Source organism: Mytilus trossulus, unplaced genomic scaffold (assembly GCF_036588685.1).
Source record: "Mytilus trossulus isolate FHL-02 unplaced genomic scaffold, PNRI_Mtr1.1.1.hap1 h1tg000103l__unscaffolded, whole genome shotgun sequence".
In the NCBI taxonomy this organism is placed as follows: Eukaryota; Metazoa; Mollusca; class Bivalvia; order Mytilida; family Mytilidae; genus Mytilus; species Mytilus trossulus.
Window position 1 is genome coordinate 3,339,421 of NW_026963296.1, and position 19,533 is coordinate 3,358,953.

The window sequence follows — 19,533 nt, forward strand, 5'->3', positions numbered from 1 at the left end:
CATCTGCACTTTTAGGACCACACCGTGTTACTGCACGGGCTGTTAGTCTCATCTATGACAGCTCCATCTGCATTAACACCACACCGTGTTACTGCACGGGCTGTTAGTCTCATCTTTGACAGCTCCATCTGCATTAGGACCACACCGTGTTACTGCACGGGATGTAAGTCTAATTTATGACAGCTCCATCTGCACTTTTAGGACCACACCGTGTTACTGCATGGGCTGTTAGTCTCATCTATGACAGCTCCATCTGCATTAGGACCACACCGTGTTACTGCATGGGCTGTTAGTCTCATCTATGACAGCTCCATCTGCATTAGGACCACACCGTGTTACTGCACGGGCTGTTAGTCTCATCTTTGACAGCTCCATCTGCATTAGAACCACACCGTGTCACTGCACGGGCTGTTAGTCTCATCTATGACAGCTCCATCTACATTAGGAATTACACCGTGTTACTGCACGGGCTGTTAGTCTCATCTATGACAGCTCCATCTACATTAGGACCAAACCGTGTTACTGCACGGGCTGTTAGTCTCATCTATGACAGCTCCATCTGCATTAGAACCACACCGTGTCACTGCACGGGCTGTTAGTCTCATCTATGACAGCTCCATCTACATTAGGACTACACCGTGTTACTGCACGGGCTGTTAGTCTCATCTATGACAGCTTCATCTACATTAGGACCACACCGTGTCACTGCACGGGCTGTTAGTCTCATCTATGACAGCTCCAACTGCATTATGACTTCGCCGTGTTCCTGCATGGGCTGTTAGTCTCATCTATGACAGCTCCATCTACATTAGGACCACACCGTGTTACTGCACGGGCTGTTAGTCTCATCTATGACAGCTCCATCTACATTAGGACCACATCGTGTTACTGCACGGGCTGTTAGTCTCATCTATGACAGCTCCATCTACATTAGGACTACACCGTGTTACTGCATGGGCTGTTAGTCTCGTCTATGACAGCTCCATCTGCACTTTTAGGACCACACCGTGTTACTGCACGGGCTGTTAGTCTAATATATGACAGCTCCATCTGCACTTTTAGGACCACACCGTGTTACTGCATGGGCTGTTAGTCTAATCTATGACAGCTCCATCTACATTAGGACCACACCGTGTTACTGCACGGGCTGTTAGTCTCATCTATGACAGCTCCATCTACATTAGAACCACACCGTGTTACTGCACGGGCTGTATGTCTCATCTATGACAGCTCCATCTACAGTAGGACTACACCGTGTTACTGCACGGGCTGTTAGTCTCATCTATGACAGCTTCATCTACATTAGGACCACACCGTGTTACTGCATGGGCTGTTAGTCTCATCTATGACAGCTCCATCTACATTAGGACCACACCGTGTCACTGCATGGGCTGTTAGTCTCATCTTTGACAGCTCCATCTGCATTAGGACCACACCGTGATACTGTACGGGATGTTAGTCTAATCTATGACAGCTCCATCTACATTAGGACCACACCGTGTTACTGCACGGGCTGTTAGTCTCATCTATGACAGCTCCATCTGCATTAGGACCACACCGTGTTACTGCATGGGCTGTTAGTCTCATCTTTGACAGCTCCATCTGCATTAGGACCACACCGTGATACTGTACGGGATGTTAGTCTAATCTATGACAGCTCCATCTGCACTTTTAGGACCACACCGTGATACTGTACGGGCTGTTAGTCTCATCTATGACAGCTCCATCTACATTAGAACCACACCGTGTTACTGCACGGGCTGTATGTCTCATCTATGACAGCTCCATCTACAGTAGGACTACACCGTGTTACTGCACGGGCTGTTAGTCTCATCTATGACAGCTCCATCTACATTAGGACCAAACCGTGTCACTGCATGGGCTGTTAGTCTCATCTTTGACAGCTCCATCTGCATTAGGACCACACCGTGATACTGCATGGGCTGTTAGTCTCATCTATGACAGCTCCATCTGCATTAAAACCACACCGTGTTACTGCACGGGCTGTTAGTCTCATCTTTGACAGCTCCATCTGCATTAGGACCACACCGTGTTACTGCACGGGATGTAAGTCTAATTTATGACAGCTCCATCTGCACTTTTAGGACCACACCGTGTTACTGCATGGGCTGTTAGTCTCATCTATGACAGCTCCATCTGCATTAGGACCACACCGTGTTACTGCATGGGCTGTTAGTCTCATCTATGACAGCTCCATCTGCATTAGGACCACACCGTGTTACTGCACGGGCTGTTAGTCTCATCTTTGACAGCTCCATCTGCATTAGGACCACACCGTGTTACTGCACGGGATGTAAGTCTAATTTATGACAGCTCCATCTGCACTTTTAAGACCACACCGTGTTACTGCACGGGCTGTTAGTCTCATCTATGACAGCTCCATCTGCATTAGGACCACACCGTGTTACTGCATGGGCTGTTAGTCTCATCTTTGTCAGCTCCATCTGCATTAGGACCACACCGTGATACTGTACGGGATGTTAGTCTAATCTATGACAGCTCCATCTGCACTTTTAGGACCACACCGTGTTACTGTACGGGCTGTTAGTCTCATCTATGACAGATCCATCTGCATTAAAACCACACCGTGTTACTGCACGGGCTGTTAGTCTCATCTTTGACAGCTCCATCTGCATTAGGACCACACCGTGTTACTGCACGTAATGTTAGTCTAATCTATGACAGCTCCATCTGCACTTTTAGGACCACACCGTGTTACTGCACGGGCTGTTAGTCTCACCTATGACAGCTCCATCTGCATTAGGACCACACCGTGTTACTGCACGGGCTGTTAGTCTCATCTATGACAGCTCCATCTGCATAAGGACCATATCGTGTTACTGCACGGGCTGTTAGTCTCATCTATGACAGCTCCATCTGCATTATCCTGAACTGTATCGGTTGTCTGTTTACTGTGTTCCTAATGCAGAGTGATCAGTCATGGATGAGACAAACATGCCATGCCATAACACGATGAGTTCTTAATGCAGATGGAACTATCAGGGTTTCGTGTCACAAAAAATCGATAAAGTTTAATCTGAAAAAATGTCAAGTTGGAAGCAAGAAATTTCAAAATGGAAACGAAAAATAATAAAACAAAATCAGTGCCCCTACAAATATTTTGTATTAAAATAAAACAAAAATAATCGTGTGGAAACATATACTTCAAATCCAGAGAGAACATTTTAGCATATTACCCTTTTAACAACTGTCAATAACTGATTGAAATTTAAACTCACAAAATGTTAGAATCAAGAATTTGAGAACTAAAATGTGATGTTTACCGTTACATATTATATATGCAAGTAAATGTTAGGTGACAGTGTATGAGACAGCAATCAAACGACCAAACTCAGACATCTAAAGGTCAACGTATACGCTCTTCATCACTGCTCCAGAGACTAGCGAACCAAAGACATCTAGAGGTCAACGTCCGTTCTTCATCACTGCTCCTGAGACTAACGCACCAAAGACATCTAGAGGTCAACGTCCGTTCTTCATCAATGTTCCTGTGACTAACGAACCAAAGACATCTAGAGGTCAACGTCCGTTCTTCATCACTGCTCCTGAGACTTACGAACCAAAGACATCTAGAGGTCAACGTCCGTTCTTCATCACTGCTCCTGAGACTTACGAACCAAAGACATCTAGAGGTCAACGTCCGTTCTTCATCAATGTTCCTGTGACTAACGAACCAAAATAATCAAAAGGACAACGCCCGTTCTTCTTCACTGCTTCTGAGACTAAGAAACCAAAGACATCTAGAGGCCAACGTCCGTTCTTCATCACTGCTCCTGAAACTAACGAACCAAAGAAATCTAGAGGTCAACGTCCGTTCTTCATCACAGCTCCTGAGACTAACGAACCAAAGACATCTAGAGGTTTACGTACGTTCTTAATCACTGCTCCTGATACTAACGAACCAAATACATCTAGATGTCAACGTCCGTTCTTCATCACTGCTCCTGAGACTAATGAACCAAAGACATCTGAAGGTCAACGTCCGTTTTTCATCACTGCTCCTGAGACTAACGAACCAAAGACATCTAAAGGTCAACGTCCGTTCTTCATCACTGCTTCTGAGACTAATGAACTTAAGACATCTAGAGGTCAACGTCCGGTATTCATCACTACTCCTGAATCTAACGAACCAAAGACATCTAGCGGTCAACGTCCGTTCTTCATCAATGTTCCTGAAACTAACGAACTAAAGATCTGTCGAATATCAAATATCAGTAATTTTAATATCTCAGACTGGCTCGTAGTACAAAATTTTTGACTGCCAGTATGTCTTATTTTTGTTCTAAATATTGACTCGTGACAAAAATAATCAGTAGTTTGGATAACTTAGACTGGCTCGTATAACAAAAATATGTGACCGTATTAACCAAAACTGACAATATTTGCACTTTATTACGAACATTTATATAGGTCAACGTCAGTTCTTCATCACTGCTCCTGAGACTAACGAACCAAAGAAATTTAGAGGTCAACGTCCGTTCTTCATCATTGTTCCTGTGACTAACGAACCTAAGAAATCAAAAGGTCAACGTCCGTTCTTCATCAATGTTCCTGAGACTAACGAACCAAAGACATCTAAAGGTCAACATCCGTTCTTCATCACTTCTCCTGAGACTGACGAATCAACACATCTAGAGGTCAACGTCCGTTCTGCATCAATGTTCCTGAGACTAACGAACCAGAGACATCTAAAGGTCAACGTCCGTTCTTCATCACTGCTCCTGATACTAACGAACCAAAGACATCTAGAGGCCAACGTCCGTTCTTCATCACTGCTCCTGAGACTAACGAACCAAAGACATCTAGAGGTCAACGTCCGTTCTTCATCAATGTTCCTGAGACTAACGAATCAAAGACATCTATAGGTCAACATCCGTTCTTCGTCACTTCTCCTGAGACTGACGAGTCAAAACATCTAAAGGTCAACTTCCTTTCTGCATCAATGTTCCTGAGACTAACGAACCAAAGAAATCTAGAGGTCAACGTCCGTTCTTCATCATTGCTTTTGAAACTAACGAACTAAAGATCTGTCGAATATCAAATATCAGTAATTTTAATATCTCTGACTGGCTCGTAGTACAAAATTTTTGACTGCCAGTATGTCTTATTTTTAATCTAAATATTGACTCGTCACAAAAATAATCAGTAGTTTGGATAACTCAGACTGGCTCGTATAACAAAAATATGTGACCGTATTAACCAAAACTGACAATATTTGCACTTTATTACGAACATTTATATAGGTCAACGTCAGTTCTTCATCACTGCTTCTGAGACTAACGAACAAAAGACATCTAAAGGTCAACGTCCGTTCTTCATCACTGCTCCTGATACTAACGAACCTAAGACATCTAGAGGCCAATGTCCGTTCTTCATAACTGCTCCTGAGACTAACGAACCAAATACATCTAGAGGTCAACGTCCGTTCTTCATCAATGTTCCTGAGACTAACGAACCAAAGAAATCTAGAGGTCAACGTCCGTTCTTCATCATTGCTTTTGAAACTAACGAACTTAAGATCTGTCGAATATCAAATATCAATAATTCTAATATCTCAGACTGGCTCGTAGTACAAAATTTTTGACTGCCAGTATGTCTTATGTTTATTCTAAATATTGACTCGTCACAAAAATAATCAGTAGTTTGGATAACTCAGACTGGCTCGTATAACAAAAATACGTGACCGTATTTACCAAAACTGACAATATTTGCACTTTATTACGAACATTTATATAGCGCAAAATAAATCAGTTATTTGTTTAACTTAGGATGGATTGTATACATTTAATACAAATGACAGCAAACTTGGAACACAATGACTACAAAATTTTAGTCACAAGTGTTCCTGATGACAGAAAAATATTTTGACTAAAGTGTTCCTTATGGACGATTAACCTTTAGTCACAAGTATTCCTTATAAAATTTAAACATTTAGTCTCAAGTGTGCCTTATGAATGTAAAACATTTTGTCCAACGTGTTCCTGATGAAGGTAAAACGTTAGTCACAAGTGTTCCTGATGAAAGTAAAACGTTAGTCACAAGTGTTCCTGATGAAAGTAAAACGTTAGTCACAAGTGTTCCTGATGAAAGTAAAACGTTAGTCACAAGTGTTCCTGATGAAGGTAAAACGTAAGTCACAACTGTTCCTGAAAAAGCTACATATTTTGAATAAGGTGTTCCTGAAGAAGGGACATCTATTTATCTAAATGTTACTGCTGAACGTAAACATTGTTGAACATGTATAAAGTGTTCCTGATGAAGGTAAAACATTTTGTCTAAAATGTTTCTGATAGAGGTTGAACTAAATTAAATATTTTAGTCACAAGTGTTCCTGATGAAGGTAACTCTTGTCTAATGTGTTCCTGGTTGAGGTTTTTGTCAGGTCACTAATGTTCCTGATGAATGAACAAGTTTTTTAGTGAACTGTTCCTAGTGGAGATAAAACATAAGATCACAAATGCTCTGTAAATATTTGTCTAAAGTGTTCCTCATAAAGGTTAAATGTTTAGATATATAAGTTCCTGAGGACGGCAAAACCTTTTGTCTAAAGTGTTTCTAATGGAAGTTTAACTTTTGGTCATAAGTGTTCCTGATGAAAGTAAACTGTTTGTCTTAAGGGTTCCCAATGGAAGTAAAACGTTAAGTCATAAGTGTACCTGATGACGTGAACATTTTGTTGTCTATTCTGTCCCGGATACAGGTTGAATGTTTTTATAGTGAAAGTAAAATTTTAGTCAAAAGTGTTCCTGATGAAGGTTAAACTTTTTGTCTAAAGTATTTGTAATGGAGGTTAAAGATTTTGTCTAAAGTGTTTCTAATGGAGGTTAAACTTTTTGTCTAAAGTGTTCCTGATTGAGGTTAAACTTTTTGTCTAAAGTGTTCCTGATTGAGGTTAAACGTTTTGTCTAAAGTGTTCCTGATGAAGGTTAAACTTTTTGTCTAAAGTGTTCCTGTTTGAGGTTAAACTTTTTGTCTAAAGTGTTCCTGATGGAGATTAAACTTTTTGTCTAAAGTGTTCCTGATTGAGGTAAAACTATTTATCACAAGTGCTCCTAAAGAAGGTAGAATGTTAGTCACAAGTGTTCCTGATGACAGAAAAACATTTTGACTAAAGTGTTCCTGATGGACGATTAACCTTTAGTCACAAGTATTCATGATGAAGGTACATATTTTGACTAATGTGTTCCTGAAGAAGGTACATCTTTTTATTACGAGTGTTCCGGATGAACGTAAACATTTTTGTATAAAGTGTTCCCGATGAAGGTAAAACATTTTGTCTAAAATGTTACTGATGGAGGTTGAACTAAATTAAATCCTTTAGTCAAAAGTGTTCTTGATGAAAGTAAAACGTTAGTCACAAGTGTTCCTGATGAAGGAAACTCTTGTCTAAAGTGTTCCTGATTGATGTTAATTGTTTGGTCACTTGTGTTTCTGATGAATGAACAAGTTTTTGTGTAAAGTGTTCCTTGTGTAGATAGATAATAAGGTCACAAGTGTTTCTGTTTATTTAAAACATTTGTCTTAAGTGTTCCTCATGAAGGATAAACGTTTAGATATAAAAGTTCCTGAGGACGGCAATACCTTTTGTCTAAAGTGTTCCTGGTGGAAGTTTAACTTTTGGTCATAAGTGTTCCTGATGAAAGTGAACTGTTTGTCTAAGTGTTCCTGATTGAAGTAAAACGTTTAGTCATAAGTGTTCCTGATGACGGCAACATATTTTGTCTATAGTGTTCTAGATACAGGTTAAATGTTTTTCTGGTTTGTCTAAAGTGTTTCTAATGAAGGTTAAACTTTTTTGTCTAGGTGTTCCTGATTGGGGTTTAACTGATTGTTTTAAACACCAGAAGAAGAATGAAAGATACAAGAAGCCCAAGACCAGTGCTTGTACGACACCCCTTGTTACTAATAAGTTGGAATGTACTGCGAGTCAGGCTTTTAAGTCCAGCTTTTGTGATTACATGGAGGATTATAAACCCTTTATGTCTAATGGGTTTGTTTCTATTGTTGATAACTATACTCCTCAGCCTATTAAGATTTAAAGGGACACTGGAGCTTCTCAGACTTTATTGTAAGAAGTTGTGTTGCCTTTGTCCGAGGAGATTTCACCGAGCTGCATGTCAATCAGTAGATGCCAATTTGATACTTGGAGCAGGATCTGTTAACCAGTCCGGAGCACCCCTTTTAATGAGAAGCCTATGATGGAGACATCTAAAATTACACAGAGCTGTCAGTCAGTAGATGCCAGTTTGATACTTGGAGCAGGATCTGTTAACCAGTCCGGAGCACCCCTTTTAATGAGAAGCTTATGATGGAGACATCTAAAATTACACAGAGCTGTCAATCAATAGATGCCAATTTGATACTTGGAGCAGGATCTGTTAACCAGTCCGGAGCACCCCTTTTAATGAGAAGCCTATGATGGAGACATCTAAAATTACACAGAGCTGTCAATCAATAGATGCCAATTTGATACTTGGAGCAGGATCTGCTAACCAGTCCAGAGCACCCCTTTCAATAAGAAGCCTATGATGGAGACATCTAAAATTACACAGAGCTGTCAATCAATAGATGCCAATTTGATACTTGGAGCAGGATCTGTTAACCAGTCCGGATAACCCCTTTTAATGAGAAGCCTATGATTGAGACATCTAAAATTACACAGAGCTGTCAATCAATAGATGCCAATTTGATACTTGGAGCAGGATCTGTTAACCAGTCCGAGCACCCCTTTTAATGAGAAGCCTATGATTGAGACATCTAAAATTACACAGAGCTGTCAGTCAGTAGATGCTAATTTGATATTTAGAGCAGGATCTGTTAACCAGTTCGGAACACCCCTTTCAATAAGAAGCATATGATTGAGACATCTAAAATTACACAGAACTGTCAATCAATAGATACCAATTTGATATTTGGAGCAGGATCTGCTTACCTTTCCGGAGCTCCCCTTTCAATAGGAAGCCTATGATTGAGACATCTAAAATTACACAGAACTGTCAATCAGTAGATACCAATTTGATACTTGGAGCAGGATCTGCTTACCTTTCCGGAGCTCCCCTTTCAATAGGAAGCCTATGATTGAGACATCTAAAATTACACAGAACTGTCAATCAGTAGATACCAATTTGATACTTGGAGCAGGATCTGCTTACCCTTCCGGAGCACCCCTTTCAATAAGAAGCCACTGAAATATCATCACCACCTACATAGATAATACATTATGTAAAAAGATGTTTAAAATATTTTTGTATACATGTCAAATTCAAATTTGTTTTTCGTTGACTATTGTTTGTATTTTCTTCATTTGTCGGTTTGTCCATGTTTTTATCTAACTTCGTCTAGCGGTTATTGAGTGGCTCCTTTATATCTTCTCCCTCTTCTAGAGAATTTTCTTTTTTTCATTTTTGTCCTTGTACTGAATATGCATTACATATTTGCCACTGGATTGATTGTCGTTTAACGCCACTTTCAGCACTATTGTCTCTTTGTCTATTTTGTGGCGTTGGATTTTTTTCTTGGTTTTTTTTTGTTTGTTTTTTTTGGGGGGGGGGGGGGGTCTCACGTATCAGCCACTAGTGGGGTTTGAACTCACAACCTCAGTATTGGCAGGCTAGTGATACAGTAGTTGGACTGATTAGATTACACCAATCGGCATACGAGGCCCCTCTGTTTGATACTAGACGTTAAGTAAACAACAACTTATCAATCAATAAAGAGATATGGACAATTTCTTCTACATCTATTCTACACCTTAATAACCATCAATACAGAGATATGGACACTTTCTCCTTCACCTATTCTACATCCTAACCATCAATAAAGAGATATGGACACTTTCTCCTATATCTATTCTACACCTTAACCATCAATAAAGAGATATGGACACTTTCTCCTATATCTATTCTACACCTTAACCATCAATAAAGAGATATGGACACTTTCTCTTACATCTATTCTACACCTTAACCATCAATAAAGAGATATGGACTCTTTCTCCTACATCTATTCTACACCTTAACCATCAATAAAGAGATATGGACACTTTCTGCTACATCTATTCTACACCTTAACCATCAATAAAGAGATATGGACACTTTCTCCTTCACCTATTCTACATCCTAACCATCAATAAAGAGATATGGACACTTTCTCCTATATCTATTCTACACCTTAACCATCAATAAAGAGATATGGACACTTTCTCCTTCACCTATTCTACATCCTAACCATCAATAAAGAGATATGGACACTTTCTCCTACATCTATTCTACACCTTAACCATCAATAAAGAGATATGGACACTTTCTGCTACATCTATTCTACACCTTAACCATCAATAAAGAGATATGGACACTTTCTCCTACATCTCTTAACTAAAGTCAACAGCATTACAGCTTCATGTGTGCAACTTGCTAATAAGCTTGATTCTATTCGATGCGTGTTTCAAAAAATGCTTAAAAAATCAAAAATGATTATGCCTAAAGAGACCTAGAAGCTGATACTGTTTAAGAGGCAATGCCAGAGAAAACCAGGCAGGACTGTTCAACTAAAAAAAATTAATTTGGTCAAACTTATATTTTTCCCTTTCAGTATAACATACTGACTGGGAATATATAATTTTTTTTCAATTTTTTGTGAATTTGACATTTTTTTTAATGAAATTCAATATAAGGGCTCAAACCGCTATTTTCCATTGAAATGTATGGGGAAAAGGCCAGTTTCTTACTGTTTTCAATTATCCGTCATCAGAGAAAAACAATACTTATGACAAAACTACCTATATGGAAGTCTAGTACTAAGTTGGTGTAAAAAATAATGAAAATAAAATTTTTGGTATCTTTTTGATTTTTTTCAAAAAATAAGGTAAAAAAATGCTAAAATAAGGAAAATTGAAAAAATTGAGAAATGCCAGTTTCTAACCGTTTTCAATGAACCATCATTGGAGAAAAACAGCCCTTATGACTAAACTACCTATATGGAAGTTTAGAACTATGTTGGTGTAAAAAATAATGGAAATAAAATTTTTGGTATCTTTTTGATTTTTTTCAAAAAATAAGGTAAAAAAATGCTAAAATAAGGAAAATTGAGAAATGCCAGTTTCTAACCGTTTTCAATGAACCATCATTGGAGAAAAACAGCCCTTATGACTAAACTACCTATATGGAAGTTTAGAACTATGTTGGTGTAAAAAATAATAAGAATAAAATTTTTGGTATCTTTTTGATTTTTTCAAGAAATAAGGTAAAAAAATGCTAAAATAGGGAAAATTTGAGAAAAGCCGTTTTTTGACCGTTTTCATTTATCCATCACCAGAGGAAAACAACACTAATGAATAAACTACCTATATGCAAGTCTAGTACTATTTTGGTGTGAAAAATGATGAAAATGAAATTTTTGGTATCTTTTTGATTTAAAAAAAAAAATAAGGTAAAAAAATGCTAAAATAAGAAAAATTGAGAAAATTTAAGAAAAGCCAGTTTCTAACCGTTTTCAATTATCCATCACCAGAGGAAAACAACATTTATGACTTACTACTGATATGGAAGTCTAGTACTATGTTGGTTTAAAACAAGAATGTGTCCACAATACACGGATGCCCCACTCGCACTATCATTTTCTATGTTTAGTGGACCGTGAAATTGGAATAAATTCTCTAATTCGGCATTCAAATTATAATGATGTTATCAAAGGGAACATGTACACTAAGTTTCAAGTTGATTAAATTTCTACTTTATCAATAACTACCTTGACCAAAAACTTTAACCTGAAATTTGCACTATCATTTTCTATGTTCAGTGAACCGTAAAATTGGGGTCAAAACTCTAATTTGGCATTTAAATTAGAAAAAACATATCATAGGGCACATGTTACTAAGTTTCAAGTTGATTGGACTTCATCCTCATCAAAAACTACCTTGACCAAAAACTTTAACCTGAAGCAGGACAGACGGACGGACAGACAGACGAATGGAGGCACTATCGTAGGTGGGGCATAAAAATAATGAAAGTACAATTTTTGGTATCTTTTTTACTCTTTTTAAAACAATTCAGTAAAAAAATGCAAAAAATAAGGAAAATTGTAATATTGAGAAAATTATGCTTTGGCAAACCAAAATGGTATTACATGGATTAAGTGGCAAAATAACATACACTTTTGCATCTTTATTGTATTTATCATGTTTTAGTGAGTTTTTGATGAAAAAAAATAAAGAAAAAAGTTGTAGTCTTGTCGCCACTTTGTTCCTTTGGTTACCATAGCAAGCATAAAATGTACACTATTCATTTCCTGTAGGCCTTTTTTGTACAAATTTTCACCATGAAAGTACTTAGTTGGAATATGCAAGAAAATTCTCACTGAATTGGCATCTAGATCATAAGTCAATGCCACAGATACCTATAATACAATTTTTTGCTGTACTTTGACCTCAAAGTTAAAAGATGACTTTTGTTTACAATTTTGTGTCGGGAGCATTATCTGTTTGCCCTTTGACAAAATCTTTCGATATTTGGCACATGTGTGCAGCACCTCAAGACAATCTGTTGTGTTCCAAGGACCATCATCCCCAAATTTATCCAAACCTTCCTTTAAGGGAATTGAACCTTATAACAAAATTTCATAGATATCCATTAATTTAAACTGAAGGTATTGTCCGGAAACCAATGTGACTTCAGACAACAACAATGACGACATCATACCATTATACATTCCCAAAAATTGTTTGCGGTCGAATAATAAATGATTAGATCCTCATTTCTCAACCTTATATATTCTGAACTCCCAACTGGCATGACCATCATGACCATGGATCTTTTCCATTTATAATTATTGTTTTTTGGGGGGGGGGGGGATTTCAAATCAAGGACGAAACCACATGAATACATGAGTACATGCACGTATATAATTGATAGTGACAAAATCTATAAATAAGCATGCTATTTGTTTTGTGCAAAATCAAATATGATTATGCAGAGTGGTTTAATTCTTTATTGAAGGCTGTACCTATTACTATAAACTTTTACATTGTATGGTCTCTTAATGGAGAGTTGTCTGATTACAATTATGCAGAGGCGGATTTAGGGGGGCAGGGGGGGTCATATAGGGAATCACTGAAGCGTGACTGGAGGGGGCCCCCTTAGGTCAGTCAGTGGGCCCCCCTTATGAAAATTTCTGGACCCGCCACTGTTATACTACATCTTCTGATTTTTATTGTGTTCCATAGCAGTTTCTTCAAAACCTTTGGAAATAGAAGCACCCTTTATCTTCATCACTTGGTTTGTATAAAAGTCAGAATATGACAACAGAGAATTATTTCCATACATCACAATGATTATGGCCTAAAGAGAACTGTGATAGGTTCATGTAGCCTTGAAATTGGCAATCATATCAAACCTCCTTTGTTAATAAGACGGATAACTTGGCCTGATTAAATGTGACATATACTTAGCAACAGTGTTAACATAACAATTAGTTTATTTTGTTTAGTAATTCAATCCATAAATTTTGATCAAGATTCAAATGCATGTACTGCACAAAACAAAAAATAACAAGGGCATACTACATTGATACTTATAAGTTTGTTCTTTTTTGTGTACATATTTCTAAATAGCACAACAATGTTAACACAATTATTTTAAAAAATACAATTTTTGACTTTTCATTCCCTTATAACAGATTTGTTTTAATATAAATTGATCCCATTTTCTGTTACTCTGTAATAATTTGGAACTTATTTTATCAACACATATATATACATCTTTTTAGAAATTCATATAAACCCTTGCATAACATAAATGGCATGTATAAATATTTGCCTATATAAACACATGAAACATGATAAATATCTAAATAGTTTTAGAAAATTTTGAAATATTCTTTCAGATACCAAGTAATATTTTAAAAGATAAAGATTCATAAACAACTAAGTTGATATTCTTAAAATTGTCCTCTATCAAAATTGTCATTTTCAACATTGAGGTCTCTCAATTACTAAAGTAACTTCCAAAATATTACCAAAAGTCAAACATATACATAAAAAACTTAATAGGTATTGAAATGTTCTGTTGTATGAGTCTCCCAAACTGGTTACAGTTTCATGTGTGATTTTCTTTAAGCTCAGTCACCTGAAAACAAATGAAGGAATAGTCAAGCTATACATTTATACATCAGTTTTTTGCTTGAAAATGTTTTAAATTAATTATATTAAATAAGATGAATTTTAATATTATATACATATATTCAAGTACACATATTTGAAGTTTAGTATAATTTTTTAGAAGATTTCACATTCAGGAATTCAAATATATTTGTAGTGAGAGATTAAAACCCTTCTTGCATATCTGGAAAATACACACTTGGTCTCATTAATTTTTATGTGTGTGTCATCTGTGTTTTTATTTGTTCTTAAATTAAGCTGACACTGGTCATATTAAAATGTTTAACAATTCATTTGTTATGCATTCTTATTCTGATTTACATTATGTACTGATGTAATGTCTAGTTTATTTACAGGATTTAAGATTTCACATTCTTTATCTCATATGGTACTTTATCAAAATATAGATAAACACGTAAAAAATGTACTGCAAGAGATACTGGTACTCACTTATGAATTTTCATATTAATGCAGTAGGTTAACTTCAAAATCAAGTTGATCTATTTCTCTAATTATAGGCTCCTCTATATGTAAGTCTGTCATCTGATGTATCTTTTATCTGTTTAAAGAAATAACAGATTATAAGGTGATCAATTATTCTTTGAATTGAATTTGGAAAATTGTATTTAAAATCAAATTAGTTATTTTCTTATCTTAAGAACCAGTGGAAAATATATAATGAGCTGTTAGCATCTTACTACATTAAAACATTCAAAGTTACAAGACTTTTTTGTATGATTAATTCTATTTTTAAATGGACAGGTTAATGAATAAAATGATCTAAATGAACACTTTAAAGCAGAAAGGTAAATTGTGATTTACTTATTACTAAACAACTTTACTTGATATATTTGAGTCAAATTAACCTTATATATGTTATGCGTTTCAGGATCACACATGTACATGTACAAATGTATCTAAATTCTAATGACAAGATCTCAAAATGTGCTAATTTTTTTCAGTTTTGAACTAAATGTTAAAAGTTTGAAATCCTTGCAATTGTATCATGTATATATCACATGTCTAATTTAGTTTCTAAGGACACGAAGGACAATAAACAACAATTTTATGATACAAAGGTATTGCTGTCCCAAAAGTTCCCATCTAAATAGTGGATTAAGAATCTAATTATCTTAAGATTTGATATACAAGTTTTATTTTTATAAATAAATATATATGTAATCATCATAACCACTTTTCAATATACATGATATATGTGTGTCTTTCATATGTCATAAAATATAGGTACACTGTATATGTAGCAATCAAAATTACAGAAAATTTTAATTTGACGTTCCTGATTTTTAACAAATTAAGCTTACTGTTTACATGTATATCTGACATAAACATACATACATGTATGACTATCCTGATAACTGTAGGATTGTCTTTACTTTTATAAATTGTGACTTGGATGGAGAGTTGTATCATGATCTATCATTGACACTCATGCCACATCTGTTTATACATTTATCTATTCTACATGTACATGTACATGCAAATGTATTCAGTTGTACATGTAGTCGCATTTTGCCTACATGTACAATGTACATTCATTTTGGCACATGAACATACCTTACTGACATGTACATATTAATGATAAGCATAATAAATAAGGTGACAGACATGTATGGTCTGTTTTGTATATGGAGGATAGTTGTACATGTGATTTTCTCGTTGGCAATCATCATGATCATAACCAAATCTTCTTTTTTTATGTAACGTTTGAGTCTTATACATGTATTTTTTTTTGTTTTTTTTTTATTTTAAATTATTATCCTATTCAAATAATGTTTAAACATGATGAATAAAATTGTATAAAATTGCTTTCAGCACAGATCATACATTTGCAGAGAATAATTTCACATTGTAACTAAAAATAAAAGGGAAAGGGGGGATGTTTTAAAATTATTGAACGGGCCATATGATTTATCCGAGAAGTAATCCAAAACTTTCATAATTTAAACTATTACCTGTTCCAACTGGTATAACTGTCGCAAAGAATTCTTTTAAACACTATCACTATCATCTGCTTCAAAGTGATCCGCCTTTCCAGTTTTCAAGATGCACAAAATTATGGCATTTAGATCTTTATAGTTTGCTTTTGGTGTCCATGATATACCATGTACTGAGTCTGTTTTAAGGTCGGAGAAAACTGTATAATTTCCAGCATTTGTCCAGCTGAATCATCAAAAACTACTCACGAATGGCTTTAAATTCCTCATATTCCACATTTCAAGCAAATAATACAATAATTTCAGTCTTATAAATAATCTTCATTCCCGTACAGATATAATTTGTAACTACCTCTGTCTGGAAGTGATCACCCGTACATGTATGCAACAATCTCCTGGTGAGGGAAATAAGTTTCCCAACACCACAAACTTATGTACTTTTCTTAAATCTTATCAAAATGTTCAATTATGTATACAAATATACAACAGAAGTTCATTTTTCTGTCAAAACATTACCAGCTGGTCACTACCTTTATCTGTATCTTCAATATATATTCTGCCAATGTAGGCACACCTCTTCCGAGTATTGGTTTTTCACATCATGAATAAAAATATCTTCCACCAATATCACTATACACTATTTACATTGTTCATCATATTCTTGACGATAAAATTGGACTTAATGTCAATATCATCAAATCATTAAATATTTTAAAATCTAAAAATATTTATCTAAAGATATCACTGTTTAAGAGTAGACAACCAATTGACACTTAGGATTCATAAAATGTTACTTTCTTTTCTTTTTCTTTATATCATCTAATTGCAACAGTCTATATCTTTCACAATGGAGATTGTAACATAATCGCCTACATTTTGGATCTATAATGTTCTGTATCACTTTAAAAACTTTTTCATTTCTTAACATTGTCATGTAATTAAAGGGATCTATGATCAGTTGTAAAATGTCAAAATGTTCACCTTTCATATTAAAAGCAGCTAGTTCTTCACTACAAGAATTAATTAAATCTTCCAAAATTGGTTTTCTGATATCTTCTAAACTTTTACACGTTAATAAGAAATGTGGTAAAGTTTCTTCTGTTTCATTACACAGTTTGCATATAGACAGTTCTGTATTACTTTTAAACTTGGCTCTAACTGTTTGCAGAATGTAACTCCCAGTAGCTATTTTCAATTTTGTAGGAATTCTAATAATTTCCCTTGAATTCATAGTATTTGTATTTGCAATAGGATGACATTGTCCTGGTTTATATATCAACGATAAGTATCTTAAACTGGTATAAAGTTTTGCTTGATTCAGTATCTTCTCAATCCAGAATTTTTGAACTTTGGAAGTTATTTCCCTTTTCCATTGGTATTTACTAATTGGATTAACTAAGTATTGTGCAGGATCATTAAGTTCATATTTCAAAAATATTTTCCTCAGTAAACTAAACCAACTATTACTATTAATAGATTTAACATTTAATTGCCTTTCCGCTAGTTGCCATTCAATAGAATTTTTTCCTTGTCTAGTAATATTTCCATAAAAAGTTAAAATTTTTACATCTATTTGAGCTTCTACAGGTAACATCCCAGAAATCATATATATAGCAGGATCTGCTACTGTTTTTGGTAAAGATAACAATTGTTTCAAGAACTTCTTAAATTGGATATTTAAAGTTTCTAAACATCTTCCTCTAGGGATTACTATTTCCAATCCATAAAACATTATCGGTATAATATAAGTATTCATTATTGACATTGAAGTTTGTGGATCTAGTCCATTTTCGCCATAAAGTCCAACCCCCATTAAACTATATAGTGTCCTTCTTGCTTTCTTTAAATTCTCATCTATTGTTGCTTTACATGAATCATCGTCTGTACGACATATTCCTATATGTGTTGCTTTATTAGAAGTTGGAAGAACAGAATTGCCTAAATTCCAAAAATTTTCATTTACTTTCTCATGGTGACGTGATTTAGACTGTATAACACAACTTTTTGCTGGTTGTAGTAAGTATGCCTCATGTTTACTAAAATCAAAGGCCATATCAATTAAAATTTGCGTTTCATACGGACAGTTACTAAGAATGGCTAAATCATCTGCGCAAGTAGGAGCACAACAAGAAATAGATCCAATTTTGCCTCCATATCCTGAATCAGCTAAAATGTCTAAAAGTGTATTTATATAGATTTTGTACAAGTCTGCACTAAGAGTCCCTCCTTGTCTTACGCCTTGTTCTATTCTAAAAGTGTCCGATATTTGATTATTCCATTTAACACAAGAAACAGCATTTTTATATAGATTATCAATAATTAAAATTGATTGTTCCGGAATTTTCATTTGATATAATCTTCTGATAAGCCCAGCATGTTTAACAGCATCGAATGCAGATTTTGCATCAAGCATAGTTATTATTATTTGATCATTTAACTCGATACATTCCTTGTGATATTCTTCTATAATAAAAGAGCAGTTTAATGGTGCTGTTCTTTTAGTAAAGCCACGTTGTAATGGATTTTGATATTTTATAATGTCAGGATTAATTCTGATCTTTAAAACAGCCTCAATGAGTTTGGATAATGTTGGAGTAATTGTTATTCCACGATAATTTTTACTGTCTTTACAACTTCCTTTATTCTTAAAGAGCGGAATTACTATCCCTAATTTCTGTTCGTCTGGTATATAACAAAGTCTAAAAGTACTATCCAGGAGTTCTTTAAGGTGATAAATAAGAGATTGTCCTCCATATAATAAGTTTTCAGTTGAAACTCCAAATATATCTGGTGATTTATTTAAATTTAATAACTTCAAAGCTTCTACTATTTCATTTTCAGTAATACTTTGGTGCTGAAACATAGCTCTACAAATGTCAATTATATCAATATATTCTTGTTCGATCTTTTGTTGATATTTGTTATCAAAATGTTCATGAATAGAATTTTTTGTTAAATTTTCAAAATGATGTTTCCATCCACTTAAAATGTTGTTTTCTGTACTATACACTGTGTCTCCTACAGATAGTTCATCTATATGATTACTTAATCTTCCCCTCTGTTTTTTAATAAGTCTATAAAATGAATTTTTGTTTTTGATATTTGCTTCCATTATTTTTTCTCTTTCATCGATTCTATTCATCGCAACTGCCTTGCGACAGTGTTTACGTAAATTATAAGTTGTCTCTTTTTTCTGAATATAAAGTTCATTCCTTGGATCTTCCGACCGCCCATTAATCTTCCATTGATAAAAAGCCTTTTTTTTCATTGCAATTGCGCCAGAAATATCTTCATTCATTACTTTTAATTTTGGTTTTCTATATCTTTTTCGAGGAGTTGGACAACAACTTTTTGCTGAATTGAAGAGTAAACTGTTCATATTTT

The 19,533-nt window shown here is 35.2% G+C and overlaps 1 long non-coding RNA gene across 1 annotated transcript; it reads right to left on the reverse strand.

Moving 5' to 3' along the window:
- Positions 1-13,494: 13,494 nt before the first annotated feature.
- LOC134699940 (uncharacterized) lies at positions 13,495-16,679 on the reverse strand. Its single transcript, XR_010103700.1, has 3 exons — positions 16,168-16,679; positions 14,645-14,753; positions 13,495-14,162 (listed from the first exon to the last, which is right to left on the reverse strand). It is a non-coding gene; the product is annotated as an uncharacterized LOC134699940 (long non-coding RNA).
- Positions 16,680-19,533: the final 2,854 nt, after the last annotated feature.